The sequence below is a fragment of the Chlamydotis macqueenii genome, chromosome 16 (assembly GCF_036417535.1).
Source record: "Chlamydotis macqueenii isolate bChlMac1 chromosome 16, bChlMac1.mat, whole genome shotgun sequence".
In the NCBI taxonomy this organism is placed as follows: Eukaryota; Metazoa; Chordata; class Aves; order Otidiformes; family Otididae; genus Chlamydotis; species Chlamydotis macqueenii.
The window spans coordinates 14914504-14929640 of NC_141571.1; the positions used below are offsets into that span (position 1 = coordinate 14914504).

A 15137-nucleotide genomic window follows, 5' to 3' on the forward strand; every position below is an offset into this window, starting at 1 on the left:
GGGAAAGGAAACGTGCAAAAATCTCAGCGCTCCTTGCGGGACAGGAAAGGCACCATTTCCTCCACGGCCGTGCCCGGAGCGGCCGGCCGGGCGGCAGGGGAGCGCGGGGTGCTGGTGGATGCTCTCCCCAGCTCGCTGCCCGGCAGCGGGGCTGGCAGGCACGTCGAGCACCGCGCCGCCGGCTGCCAAGGAGGAGCTGGGGCCATGCTGTCATAAATATTCCAGGTTTTGTGGAAGAAAGAGAAAATAAGCCAACAAGGAGTCCTTAATGTGCCCTGGAAAGGCTGCACAGCCTGAAATTCATTTTTTTTTTTAGCATTTTCCTTCATGCAAAGTTCAGTCTCTCCATCGCTCGCAGAGCTCTGGCTGTGGTCCCCCGGCTCCCAGCGTTGCCTCACATCCCTCACCCAGCCTTGGGCCACCACCAGCCCCTGACCCTGTCTCCACCAGCTCCGTGCCACCCATCCGCTCATCCAACACCATACCAGGGTCCCCTCCGGACCATACGGGAGGCAGGTTTTGTCCTCTTTGTGAGAGTCACGGGGGAGTCTGGGGGAGCTCTCAGCCGAGCTGAGCCACAGCCGGCCATCAGAGCCACTTTGTGCTCCTCTTCTGAGCTTAGTCAGCAACGCTGAGATGCACTCAGAGGCCAAAGAATCATGGGAAGGTTTGGAAGTGCTCTCCAGTGATCACCTAACTCAACCCAGTACAACCCATGCAACCAACACAAAGCAATCTAACCAAACACAACCCAGCACAACCCAGTATAACCCAACCCAGCCAATCCAACCCAAAATAAGCCAACTCAACTGAAGGTAACCCAACCGAAGGCAACCCAACCCAACCAAAGGCAACACAACCCAGCCTAACCCAACCCAACTAACCAAACCCATCCTAACCAACATTACCCGACACAACCTAATCAACCTATCCCAGCCTAGTCCAACACAACCCAACCAACTCAACCTAGCCTATCTAACCCAACCCAACTAACTTAACTCAACCTCCTGTGCAAAGCAAGTCTCCCCATCGCCTCCCATGCAGCCGAGCTCAGCCCTTCTGGGACGTTGTAGGGGTTTCGGTGGAAACATCTCCCTCCTCTTGTGCTCAGCAGCCCCCAGGGGGCTGAGCCCAGCAGGGAGCTGAACCATGTCCCCCCCACCAGCACAGGAGCGTCATAGACTGTCTGAGGCTCGTCAGGAGAGTCAGGCCAGGCCGCGCGGGGCCGTTCTGGGAAGCTGTCCAGCCATTCGCTGGAGAGAGGAGTCTGCCTAAAAATGACTCTCCTGGCTCCTCTCCACGCTCCGACCATCCCATATGGAACAAATGTACATTTTCCATCAATTGTTTGTATTTTTCATTTAAAGAAAGAAGGAGGGAGGGGGGGAAAGACAGAAAGCAAGCGGGCTGTACATATATACGAAGCGTCGGTGACAGCAGATAGGCCCCATCGCAGAGAGAGAGAAACACTGGCCGGCGTTCAAGAGACTCAAACGTATGGTATGAAACAATAAATTTTAAGTGTTTTGACATATTTGGTGGTCTCTGCCTCACGCTTAATGAGCGTTGGTCCACGTTACGGGGGAACCGCACAGCTCGGGGTGGTTGGCAGGCTGTGCCGGGCGGGGCCGGTGGCCAGCGAGGCCGGAGGTAGACGTCGAGGTGGTCCCGGCATGTGTGCCCTGAGGGGACGGGGCACGGGGATGTGGCAGGGGGCATCGTGCCGGCGGGCTCAGAGGAAGGGACGCTACAGGCAGCGCGGCGCCTCGGCACCCGTGGGGGACGAGCCGTGGCAGCGGTGATGCCAACTTGCAGGAAGAAGAATCGGGAGGTGGAGTTGGGTTGAAGGCGGTAGCGGGGGACGTGAGGCGATGGCGATGTCCGAGGGCAGCATCCCTCCCCACCGCAGGGCTTGGGCAACCTGCGCTCTCGTCCCCAGGCTGGGTCGCGGCCGGGCTGCGCTGCTCTGCCTGCGAGAGGACCGCGGGCTCCCACATCCCCATCGCCGCGGGGAGACAGCCCAAGAGGGTGGAAGACGCGGCAGGAGAGGCCAGCGCAGCTCTCTTGCGCCCCCGGCATCCCCCGCCGCTGTGCCAGGCTGCCCGGCTCCCCCCGTCTGACAGGGCTTGATCAGAAAGATGGACATGAAAGTGGAGCTTGGCTCTGGTTTCTCTCTCATTCAGAACATTCAAAAGCTATTAACTGTGGTGGGGGTAAGCAAGCAGCTGGTTTTAATATCGTGCTCTTCCAATTGTGTTGGGATTTTTTTTTTCCCCCTGCTTTTCGCGAGCACTTTAAGTGACATGGTTACATGTATTTGATTAAAAAGCCGTAATTCAACGAGTGCGTTTTCTTGTACTGTAGCAAACGGCTTAAAGACGCAGGATTTATTTACGGTGGTCCCCCAGTTTTCCAGCTCTGCTGAAAGAGGAGATGACAGGGAAATCGTGGAAGGGGGGGATGGATAGCAGCAGAGGAGGACACTCTGGCTTTTCCAGCATGGGGACCTCGACCAGATCCTTTCCTCGGCTGTGAGGCTCAGGAGGAGCCTGGCCAGTCTGGTCCTTGGGGCTGGCCACCACACGAGCCCCTTTTCGATGTCCCCCTCAGCTTATGATGGCTGGCAGAGAGGGCACAGCGAGGCAGGGACACCTGGGTTTTGACCAAACCAGTCCCCATCTCACCCACAGAGAGATGCTGCAGGACCTGGTGAGGTGGGGGAGATTTTTTGGCCCATGCCCACCCCCTGCCCGTGCAGGACTGCTGCCAGCGCTGGGGAACCTGTCCCAAGGCTCGGCTCCTTTTTCCTAAGGAGGAAAAAAAACCTGTGTGAGATGCCACCAAGGAGCCATGGCCCAAGGAGAGCCCTGGATCATCTCCCACTAACCCCAGCATCTCCCGCGGCACGGCCAGGGCTTGGAGCCACGCGCACCCACACCCTGTCCGCTCGAACGCTTTGGAAGCGATGTGTTTCACCCCAAAAGGCAAGCAGGACGCTGTGGAGGGGGCGATGAGAGAGCTGGAGGGGGGCTGCTCCGCACCCCCTTGAGCACCCCCATAACCCTGTCTCCCTGCTCTGCCGGCCCCGAGGAGCCGCAGCACGGCCCCATCCCATCCCCGAGCTGGCTGCGTTCCCATGCGTTTCCCGGGCCTGGGATGCAGGCGTGTGCGTGTGCGTGTGCATGTACCTGTGCGTGTGCGTGGGTGCACAACAACATCCCTGCCGCAGAAAGCCGCTCCACCCAGCGCAGCTTCACCCCTCTCACCCGGATTTTTCTTATATCTCATAAAAAAACAACCCAGCCATGCCTCCGCCTCACCTGCCCCAAAGCCCCTGGCGTGCAACCCCAGGGACAAGGACGTGGACCCTGCCATCCCTCACAACACCCCAGAGCATCCCACCCCATCCCGGCCGTCCCCCCCCTCCCTGCCTGGGGGGCCGGGGTCGGCCCGGCTGCCGTGGCTTTTCCTCGGCCCGCTGCTGCCCGGGGATCACCTGCAGTTCGGCTGATTTATGAACGGAGAATTTTTCGAGCTCCGTTTCCTTTTCATTGTTGTTTCAGTTGCTGCGCTCGCTTCCGCCCGCCTTTGAATAACTCCTGCCGCACTGCGAGCGGTGAGAAAGGCGGCGAGTAAACACTCACACTCGGCCCGAGACAGGGGGGCGACAGCCTTCTCCCCTCCCCAAAAGCAGGGGGACGCGGGGTTACCCACCAGCCGGCCCCACCTGCAGCGGGAGGATGCTCAGAGGGAGCAAAGCCCCGGAGCGGATCCCGCTTTTCCCGCGGCTGTGGTTTGGGATGGGGGAGCAGCCATCCCGGCCCCCCGCCTCGCAGCACGGTCCCCGGGGGGTGGCAGTCCCGTGGGGATGCTGCTCTCCCACGCTGCCGCTGGTGGGGAGGGGTCGCAGTGGGTGGTTTTATTGCAGGGACCCTAAAAAGTGTTTCTGAGTGTGTGGGGGGGGTCATTTCCCCGCAGAGGGCAGGCTCCCCCAGCCCGGGGCTTTGCTCCACCGCATCTGGGCTCAGTCGTGGTACCCGGCTCCATCCCCGTTCCGACGCCGGGGTGATGCCCAGGTGGAGTGGGATGCGGGTGGGGGGGGGGGTCCTCCAGCCAGCACCACCCACCGCGGCGCAGAAAGGATGCTCTGGAGGGAGCTTGGCTTGGTTTACAGCAAAACCCGTAAAGAAAAGGAGAAACAATAAAAGGAAAAGAAAGAAACCCAAAGAAACCCCATCCGCAATCTCAGCTTGGCCCGGCACCCGCGTCCCCACCGCTGCCACCTGCCAGCCCCGCTGTCACCCTCCTGACCCCTCCCTGCCAGCCCCATCCAGGGCCACCCACCCCCCCCAGCACAGACCCCCGGCAGCTGCCCCATCCCTGCCTGCCCCCATTGTCCTGCCCTTCCTCCCCGCGCCCCGCAGCCCCCCGTCGCCGCCCCGGGGCCTGGGGGGGGCGGGGGGGCGTAAAAAACAGGAAACTCTCCCCAGCACGCTGCTGCGGAAATGAGACAAGCGGGCTGGAGCGGCGGCGAGGACGGCGGGAGGAAGCGGACGGGATATTTGGAACCGACGGCGAATTCTTGGGCTTATCTCTGCGCCGCAGAGGCCCAGGAGTCCTTACAAAACAGCGCCCAGTTGGAGCGTGGCCCGCAGTTGGGGACGCGTCCTCATCCCCGCCACCAGCCCTGGTACCCTGGCTCGGTGGCGGGATGCTGGCGGCAGGGAGGGGCCACCCGGCCTGCACGGTGGGTGACGCCCGCGTCCCATCGGCGGTCACAGAAGGGACCCGACGCTTTGTTGCGGGGTGGGGTGGGGATGGGCAACCTCCAGGTTGGGTGGTCCCCAGGGTGCGGGTCCCACCCTTCAGCGGGGATTTGGAGAGCGGGGCACCCCAGGGTGAGATTCCTGCTGGTTTGTGAGCCTCCGGGGCCAAACCCCCCTTCGCCCACGGGGAACCGTTCCCAGCCCTGCCAGTGCTCTGCACTGGGACACCTCACGCCCATCCCTTCCCCTTCCGCTCCCGCAGGCGCCGGTGGCCGAGCTGGGATGCGGGATGCTGGAATGTGGGATGTCAGTCCCCTGCCCGCCCCACAGCCCTGCGCTGCCCACAAAGGGTTACGGCCAGCCCAGCGTGCTCTGATTTCACCCTTCCAGCTGCTGCTCGCCCCTTTTTGTTGGGTTTTAATTATTTTTCGTAACAATGCCGCCCTGCTTTATATTCAGTGTTGCTGGGCCTGGCTGGGGAATAGAAAGCGGATCTGGGCTGGGAGCTGGCGAAGGTTTCTGCAGCGCTTCCTAAAAGCGGGCGGGAGAGCAGAGGCAGGACGATGGCACCGTCCCAGGGGAACCAGGGCTGCGGCCAGCGCCCCGGGATCCACAGTTAGACTTCGGTGGGGTCAGCCCCTCGTTCGTTCACCAGTTGTGAAAATTAGGCAGGAGCCCCACGGGGTCAAGGCCAGGAGGAGCCGGAGATGAGGCACGGCCATCGTGGCATGTCCCCACAGCCAGCAGGGACCCTTCGGCGGCGGGTGCCCAGCGTGACGGCAACAAGGAGGCACCTTTGGAGCTGCAGAGCGCTGGTGATGCCGACGGCTGGGACCCTCTGGAGAGGGCTGCGGCAGCCAGCAGAGCCGAATTTGGTGGCTGGGAGGGGGGACAGGGTGTGACGGGTCACCCTGGCAGAGGCTGAGACTCCTCCTCTGCGGGGAGGAGGACAAAGGATGGAAGCGGCTGGCCCGTTGCAACACATCCCCGGCGAGCACAATGGAAATGCCATCCTCCGTCTTGTGAAACAGGAACCTCATATGATCTCGCTGAAGGGCTGGGGACGCTCTTGTAGGTCTGAGCGTGACGCTCCCTGGGATCCTTTCTCCACCCGCGGGGAACGGGGACGGCGAGGACTCCCCCTCTTCCATCCCCTGCCTCGGCATGGACCAAGCTGCCACTGCCATCCCTGGCAGCGCCGGGAGGAGGGGACCGGGGCTGACCCCACAGCGGGAGAAAATCCATGCCCTGCGAGCCGCCCCAGGGCCAAAACACCCCCAGGTGCCCCCTAAAACGCTGTCCCGTGGAGTCACACGTGCCCGTGGCCCCGCTGAGCATCCCCCATCCCACCTCTCGGGCCCCGCTCGAGAGCTCCTAAACAAACTTCGTTCTCCCTTTATGTTCTTGACCCCAGATTTAATTAGCCCCCCTGCTTCCTGCCTGTATGAAAAATCGCTTCCCCAAGCAGGTGGCTCCGATACCACCGGGGCTGTTGTTGTTTTCTTCAGGGCGGGGGGAAGGTGGTAAATGGGAGGAAGAGTTTGTTGTTTATTTTTATATTTACAAAGCGCAGCTTTTTCCTGGTGCCGGGCATCGGAAGAGTGGCAGGATGTGACCTTCATCCATCTCCTCCTCGCTCACACAATACGGCCGCGAGCGCGACGGGCCATGGCCGGCATTGTCCCCCCGCGGCCGGCGGGCACCTCCCGCCTCGCCCCCGCCGGCACCTGGCGCCCGCCGACACCCGGCACCGCTGCCCCCCAGCTGGGCCCCGCCGCGCGCGGGGAGAGAAAAGGAAAAAAAATAATAGCGGGGAAAAAATAATAATAAAAAATAATAGCAAGGTTGCCGATTTCCTCTCTGGAAAACAAGCGCCGAGCGGGGCGGCGTGTGGGAAGGAGGGAGTGGGGTCCCGTTGAGTCCCCTGGGAATGTCCCTTTCTGCAGAGGGGGGGTCCAGGGCACGCTGCCCCCCACCTTCGCTCTGTGCATGGGGCAAATGAGCCCTTCTCCCCCGTGCATGGGGCAAACGAGCCCTTCTCCCCCATGCGTGGGGCAAACGAGCCCTTCTCCCCCATGCGTGGGGCAAACGAGCCCTTCTCCCCCCGTGTGTGGGGCAAACGAGCCCTTCTCCCCCCGTGTGTGGGGCAAACGAGCCCTTCTCCCCCCGTGCGTGGGGCAAACGAGCCCCTCTCCCCCCATGCGTGGGGCAAACGAGCCCTTCTCCCCCCATGCGTGGGGCAAACGAGCCCTTCTCCCCCGGTGCGTGGGGCAAACGCCTCCAGCCCCAGTCCTGGCCGCAGCGGGGCCGCAGGCGAGGAGGGGGTGCAGACCAGATGTGGTTCCCCCCTCCGAGGCCATGGGGAGCACCCCGCAGGCAAGAGCCCACCCAAACTCCAGCCGGGACTCGCAGAGCGGGTGCTGCTTCCCCATCCCCATCCCACGCGGCTCCTCCAGCCCTCCGGAGCGTCCCAGTCCCCACAGCGACGCGGGGCCGGTGGCGGTTGCCGGCCACAGCGGCTGTTGGCCGGCTCGGGCTGCCGGCAGAGCCGCGGTGGGCTGCTCGACGCAGCCGGCCTCGGCGCGGCGTTGGCACTGCCCGGCTTCCCGGCGCCCAGCGTGGGCCGGATGAAGACGTAATGAGGCAAAATCTGCTTTCCGTCATCCTTCTCGAGAAGCGCCCGCGCTCTGGAGGGCTGCGCTGCCGCTCGATCCGGGGAGAGACGCGCTCCCACCTCGACTCCATCCGTTTTCCCAAATTTGCGTCTGCGGTGATGAATGTCTGACGTGACCTCACCCCCCCGCAAACTCAATGCGTGCTACTCGCCGGTGGCATCGCTGCCTCAGATAAAGGCATTTTGCAGGGACAAAGGGTCTGTCACCCAGGAGCATCTCCCTCGGCTGGTCCCGCCGCGCGGCCGAGCTCTGCGCCCCATCCCACCGGCCAAAGGGGCCCCGTCCCGCCGTGAGCGCCCGCGGGAGCAGGTGCGGCCCCGCCGGGGCATGGCACCCCCCCGTCCCAGCACAGACCCCCCCCACCCCAGCACCCCCCCCCCCCCCCCCCACGGGACCCCCACCCGGGGACCCCCACCCACGGGTGCCCGCGGGGGGAGCGGGAGGCGCGCTCGCGCCCGCGCCACTCGGCGCAGTTGGTTATCGTTACGTTTGGCATCAGTCGCTGCCATTGGGCTCCATAGGGGAGGGAGAGAGAAAAAGGAAAACTCAGCTCAGGGCGATTTAATAAGTTCAGCGTTACGAGCTGGGGAAAAGCTGTGGAACACACAAGTGGTAACGCAGGATTAATCTTTGCTTTAGTCTTGGGAATTATGTTTTCATTAATCCTAATTTTTCCAGATGTTTCACTCCTTATACCATGCTCTTCAAAGCCTCTGTGGCTGCAAATTCTAATGAAGCCATGAGAACATTTTAAAGAGAAAGATTCAAAGCTTAAATTGCTTCCTTTTTTTTTTTTTTATTTTCTTTTTCTTGATTTTTTTTTTTTTTTTCTCTCCTTCTTTTCCCCCTGGTTGGGCTGTCGGGGAGTGCATGCGTGTGCGGTCCCCGCGCCTCCACATGTTGTGTTACACAATGTGCTAACAAGATGGAGAAGGCCACTCGGACCGCGTGATGCCGGCGTGACGTCTGTTCGGCTTTGTGTCGTGTCCCCCCCCCCCCCTCCCTAGGACCCATCTGCGAGGGGCTGGGGTTGGGGTGGGGGGGGTGGGTCTGGCCCCCTGCCCGCCGCCTGACAGCCAGCACCGGGGCTCCTGGGGTCAGAGCTGGACCAGGGCTTTTAAATCCCTCACTCCCGGCTGGCTTAGACAGCACGTGGGTGTTTTTGTAGGACCTACAGAAAGGTCGGAGTGGGAAGCGAGCATCATTCCACGGGCAGCCCAGCTTGCTGGCAGGGAGCGGGAATTTTTGGGGTGCTCCAGGGGAGAAGAGCGATGCTGAGGCCGAGGATGCTGGCAGCACCACACGGTGCCATGGCTGAGCCGGGCATCCCCTGCCCCGCCGGGATGAAGCCGGAGCTCCCGCTCCGTCCCACCCGTCTCCAGGTGGCAGCGCCCCGCTGCCCCTGCATCACCGTGGCATTCCCAAACCTCACACCCATTCGGGATATCTCCAGCCAACCTGCAGCCGGCGTGACCGCGGGATCCGGCCGCTGCCGCCCGGCTGGGCTGAGCATCCCCGTCCTCGCCGGGAGCCCTGGTCTGACGCAGGAGGTCAGACAAGACGATCGGAACAATCCCGCCGGTCTCCAGCGCCCGGGATTCAGATCCATGTACTTATATGGCCTGCAGAAGGCGGCGGGAGCGTGACCAACGTCTGGAAATCCAGATATGACTAGATCCCTTCATTAGTAATTTCTTGTACATGACTTTCTAGGCCGTAGGGATTTGTTAAATTCGCAGGAGTGTTTTCTCACAGTGCCATGGGCCGGCTGCTGCCAGCATACATTGGCTCGGATCGGTCGGATCCCGTTGCCTTATATGACCCTCGGTTAATTCAGCTTTTCTTTGTATCCAGCCCTCAGCGGGGAACTCCTCTCGCGGCCCCAGCGCCGATCATGCTAAAATGGTTCCGCGGCCCTCCCGCCGTAAAACAACTGCCCACACAGCGAAAGGGGGACGCGGGGGGGTGGAATGCAACCGTCCCCTCCCCGCCGCCCCGGCCCTCGCCAGATGCTTCCTCCGTCCCCGAGTCCCGCTCTTTCAGTGCCGAGAGAAAACTCTTCATCCCTGGAAAATGTTACTGGAGGGACCGGACCTTCCCCCTCCATCCCAGTGCCGGGGACCGCGGCATCCCGCCGGCGCTGCCGGTTAATCATTGGCCACCCTCGGGAGCGCGCCGGGGCCGGGGTGGGGGGGGACTTTCACCTTTTTGTCGACCTCTTGAAACTTCGACCTTCTTTTATGGGTGCCATAAAGGTTGTTTTTTAATCTGCGCCCCAGCAGGGTTTCCCCCCTCTCTGCAGCGGAGTCTTCGGGCATCGCCGCTCCTTGCGCCCCGTCTGGTTTGGGGAGCGAGGGGGCCGAGCGGGATGGCTTTTGTCGCAAGGGAAGGAGGTGGAGGCACCCAACGGTGCAGCAAAGGAGCATGGCTCAGGCCCGTGTTGGATGCAGCAGATCCGGAGATGCTGGTGGGAAGGATGCGAGGGGGTCGTGGGGAAGCCCCTCCATTGGCCTCTGCCCCTCTGGCAGCCTGGATGGGCATCCCAGATCCCTGAGTGCCACCAGGCGAGATCTACATCCCAGACCTCCCAACATGATGCTTGTCCCCAGATCCAGCAGTGTCGGGATGCTCTGGGAGGCTGCATCTCCTCCGGCGCCTTCCTCCTCCTCCTCCTCGCAGGAGGCACCATGCCAGAACCTTGCCATCTTCAAAGCTCTCTGCTTCTTAAAAAACGTGTTCAAAAGCTTTTTCTTTGAGTTTTTTCTTTATCTTCACCTGAAAAAAAGCCCTGGACCGAAGCGGGAAGGGGAGGGGCGCGAGCACGCGGCACCGCGCGCTCCGGTGTCCGGCACGCCGGGGTGAGCCGTACCCTTGCTCACGTGCAACTCCCACACTCAGTCAGGGCCAAAACGCTTCCCGCAGCCCCTTAAGAGCAGCCCGGCTCCTCCATTTCGGGACGGCGTCCCGCTCCCAGCATCACCCTGGGGTTTGACCTCACCCACCGTCAGCCCAAAAAATCCCTTTGGCGGGCTGACGCGGCATGCAAGCGGTCACAGGTGAGGGGTCAGGGGGCTGGAATCGCCTTTTTCTGCCCTTTTTACACCAGCAAGAGGCGGGGGAGGCTTTGCCCGCGTCCCTCCCCGCTGCCCCGGCAGAGGTGGGAGCCAGCAGCAGCCGCGGGCACTGGGTTGGGCTGTGGCCCAGTGTGGGCGCGGGCGCGAGCAACGGGAGCATCCTGCCCACCCGTCCCACCCCGTCCCCAGCCACCCCGGGGACACCGGAGGGAGCCAGACGGCACCGCCGGGACCCCGGCCCCACGTTTCCTTGGGCAAGGGATCCCCAGGGGAGCACCCGCCGCCATTAGCGCCATCGGCCGTGCCGCAGGGACACGTTACGGGTGGACGAAGCAGCCCGGGTCCCATCCCGCAGCCCCCTGCAGCCCTCACCACCCCTCCATCGCCGCTGGCCATGGCTTGGGCACAACCCAACCCCTCCCCAGCCCCCAAAGGCGCTGCCTTCAAGGCGCCTCCTCCTCCTGTACGTTGCCCCCATTTCCAGCATCTTGGGGTTGAAAAATGGCCGGGGAGGGTTTGGCAGAGGAGCCTCGCGCGGATTATTCAACAATTGTTTCCCATTTTGCGCCCTCGCCTGCCTCATCCTCCAGTAACAATGACGAAGAGCGGCGCGGAGCCAGCGCCCGCGGCAGGGGTGTTGAGATCAGGGACAGCACAAAAATATCTTCTCTCTGGAACAAATATTTACCAACCCTTCTGCCTTTTGTTCTTGTGGTTCTCATATATTTCTTTTTTAATTTTTTTTTTTTTTCCAGACATTCACTGGCAAAATGTCACACTAAGCAGCAACCCAGAAACTTCGGGGTAGCTGCTTGGCTGCTCTGGGCTTTGTTTTTCTCGCGCGCTAATTGTTAATGAATTTCCAGCCATTCAAGCCAACGCAAACCTGTGAGAAAACGAGCTTTTCGGCCCCGGTTTCGGAGCTTTGTGGCGCTTCGCGAAATCCGGGCGGTTGTTGAGCAAAATGTGCATCATCCCGCGGCGTGGGGCTGTGGCGGTGCCGGAGCCGTTCCCGGTGGGATGCGGCAGAGCCGGACTGGGAGCTGGGGGGGGTCTGAGCTCCCAGCATCGCTCTGGGGGCTTCGGCTGCATGGTTCCCCACTCCCGGGATGGGTTAAATGGGGGTGCGTGCCGTGGTACCCTCGTCCCTCGTTGGCTTCTCGCAGGTCAACCTTCTCCCCGCGCCGCTCCACGGCAGATTTTTCTCGTTTCCCTTCAAAATCATCACCCCCCTCATGTCCACTTTTTATGGCGGCCAAACAAGAGCACGCGGGTCGTTTATGGGCATTGTGTTTGAAGAAGGGCACGTGAACTTACATCGTCAGTTAAAAATTAACCGCGGCCATAAAACCCCCACGTAGGGGTGAGCGCAGCTCGCCCCGCGGGTGCCGTTGCCCTGCGCCCAGCCGCCCTGCCGGTGACCGTCCCCTCCTGCCTGCCCCGGGATGGCCACGCCACCCCCCACCCGCCCCCGCTGCCTCCTGCCCCTCTCCCTGGGGCTCTTCCAGGGCGCCCTCCTCCTCTTCTTCGCCCTCTTCGTCACCTACGGCGAGCCCTCGGCATGGGAGGAGGAGGCCAACTTGGTGGCCAAGCAGGTCTACAGCATCTTCCCCTTCTTCCAGGACATCCAGGTGATGCTGGTGGTGGGACTGGGGCTCCTGCTGACCTTCCTGCCCCACTACGGGCTCAGCGCCCTCACCCACAACTTCCTGCTGCTCAACTTCTCCACGCAATGGGCACTGGTGCTGCAGGGCTTGCTCCATCACTTCCACCATGGCCAGGTCCACCTGGACCTCCGCAACCTCCTCACCGCCGAGTTCGCTGCTGTGACTGTGGTCATCTCCGTGGGGGCTGTCCTGGGGAGGACCAGCCCCTTCCAACTCCTTGTGGTGGCCGCCTGCGAAGTCCCCGTCTACCTTGCCAGTGAGTGGGCCATTGTCACCCGGCTGGGCGTCCTGGACGTGGGGGGTACCATCACAATCCACGTCTTCTCCTGCTATTTCGGCCTCGGCGTGTCCAAGGCTCTGTTTGGGGCAGCGCGGTGGCCGGGGCACCCCAAGGAGACCCCAACACCCCACTCTGACCTCCTGTCCTTCGTGGGGACGCTCATCCTCTGGGTGTTCTGGCCCAGCTTCGTGGCCGTCCTCTGCCAACCAGGAGATGCCCAGCACCGCGCCATCCTGAACACCGTCCTGGCCATGAGCGCCAGCGCCGTGACCACCGTGGTGGCCTCCAGCCTGACGGAGAGGGACGGCAAGCTCAGCCCCAGCCACCTGCAGAACGGCAGCCTGGCCGGCGGGGTGGCCATCGGCGCGGTGGCCAACATAGCGCTGCCGCCAGTGGCCGCCCTCGCCCTGGGCAGCCTCTCGGCCACGGCGTGCGTCCTCGGCTTCAGGTTCTTCACCCCGCTCCTGGCGAGGAAGCTGGCGCTCCAGGACCAGTGCGGTATCCACAACCTCCACGGCTTGCCTGGCATCCTCGGCGCCGCGGCCAGTGCCGTGGCCATCCTGGTGACACCCGAGGACACCTCCGCGTCCCGCTTCTCCCAGGTGTCCCCCACTGGAGGCAACGCCAGCGAGGTGGCATGGGGACGGCAGGGGGACGGCGGGGCGGGCGGGCAGGCACTGTGCCAGGTGGCCGGGCTGGCGGTGGCCGTCGGCGGCTCGCTGCTCGCCGGGCTGCTGACCGGTGCCGCGCTCCGGCTGCCCTGCCTGGCCCGGCTGCCCGAGCGGCTCTGCCTCGACGACTCGCTGTATTTTAAGATCCGGGATCAGACTGAGAGCCCGGGGCGGGGTGACACCGCCGAGGAAGGAGTCCTAGCTCTGAAGGAGCGGGTTTAGGCACTGGCATGTACGCAGCTCTGGCAAGGGCCAGCGGATCAGCTGAGGGGTCAGCGCTTTCTGCCCCCGTCGCGCTGCCTGCGCCCGCTCCTTGCCCGACACCCGGCTCTGGACACCGAGGATGCTGGCAGGGCCAGCGGCATCGCTCAGGGTGCGCACCCTGACCCCCAGCCCCAGCTCCTGCTCGCAGCTCCCGGCTCGCTGCCGGCCCCGGCCGCGGCACCGGGCCAGGAACTCAGCATCCTCTGCCTGGAGGCTGGAAACGCAGCAGTGGGGTGAGGTGAGATGAGCTGAGCTGGCCTCAGGCGAAGGATTTCTCAGGGATTCGATAGCCTGCGCTGGGCAACCGGCTCTCCGGGATACACCGCAAAGAGAGGTGCCGGCTTTTTTTACCACCGGAGCAGCAAGCGGCGACGGAGGCTCAGCCCGAGCACAGCAAGGACCCTCGGAGAGAGACGGGATGCAGGAGGCACCCGCGCCCCACAGCACCCTCATCCCGTCCCAAAGCCAGGGCTGGGAAAGCTGCGGGGCCCCGCAGAAGAGCGGCGGCCCCATCCGTCCCATCCCACCCCGGGCAGCGAGCCGCTTCCACCCCGCCGAGGACAAAGCCTGCGGTCCATGGCTCGCATGTGGCCAGCTGCGAGCGCGGGGCCACATCCTGCCCAGAGCGCGAGGGCCGTGATTCACATCCCCCCACCCCGAATCCGTGAGTCACCGCCGCGGATCCCGCTGCTGCAGAGACAATGGCGGCAGCGATGCTCATGGGCTCCCGAGGGGGTCGAGGCAACCGAATCCCCCCCCCCCACCAGCGCCGGCGGCAGAAGCGGGGGGCTCTTGGCACGGTTGGGGGTCCCCAATCCCAAGGATCCCCTCAGCGCAGCGCGGCCCCAGGCGGAGCCGACACCGAGAGGGAGCGAAGCTGGGGAATTTGCCCTCCAATAATCACAAACAGGCTCGAGAGCCCGGGCGTGTTTGGTTAATTGTTAGAATAAAATATTGCCGAGCTCTGACAAAGGAATCCTGCCCCGCAGCCCCGCGCGGCCGAACAATGGGCCCCGGCGCGGGACGCCGCGGGCCGAGCAGCGGGCCTGGGGGCCGCGGTGGCGGGGGGCAGCCTGGTCCCCAGCTGAGCCTCGGTGGACCCCCGGCTCCTCGGCAGCTCGGCGGGGATGTGCTGCGTGCCGCTGTCGGGAGCTGTGGCGCACGGAGGGGGATTGGGGTCCGGCCGGGCCCCTCGCCGCTGCCTGGCTCCCGCCGGGCGTCGAGAGCCACCGGAGCCAGCGCCCGCCCGGGGAGCGCGACACCAACGGGGCCCCGATCGGCAGCATCCAGCCTCCGAGCGAGCTGGCGCTCCCGCTGAGCCTGGCATCCCGGTCCCGCCGGCTTCCCACCGTGCCCAGGCCTGTCGGCTCCAGCGCCCGGCTCCGGCTCCAGCTGCGGCGGCAAGGAGCGGGGCGCAGGGGGCCGGTGGTGCCGGGGGCTGCAGCCACCCCCTCGGGAAGGAGTCGTGGAAGGGAATCATGCACACGCGCCCATAAAACAGCATCCGTGCATCCACGCACGCACACATCCATCCATGCAGACACACACAAAACCACGTGTAGGCACCCAGACATGCGTGCTCATGTACACACGTGTTCACACACACGTGTACGCTCACATGAGCGCACCCCGAGGCCGTAAACATCTTGCTGGCAGTGGAGCGGGACGGAGCTGCCTTCCAGCATCACCCAGTCCTTCCCAGTAAGGATGCGGGCGACGGGGGGGCATGGTGAGGGGACA

The 15137-nt window shown here is 63.5% G+C and overlaps 1 pseudogene; it reads left to right on the forward strand.

Moving 5' to 3' along the window:
• The first annotated feature begins 11960 nt into the window (after positions 1–11960).
• Positions 11961–13355, forward strand: LOC104479134 (ammonium transporter Rh type A pseudogene; annotated as a pseudogene).
• Positions 13356–15137: the final 1782 nt, after the last annotated feature.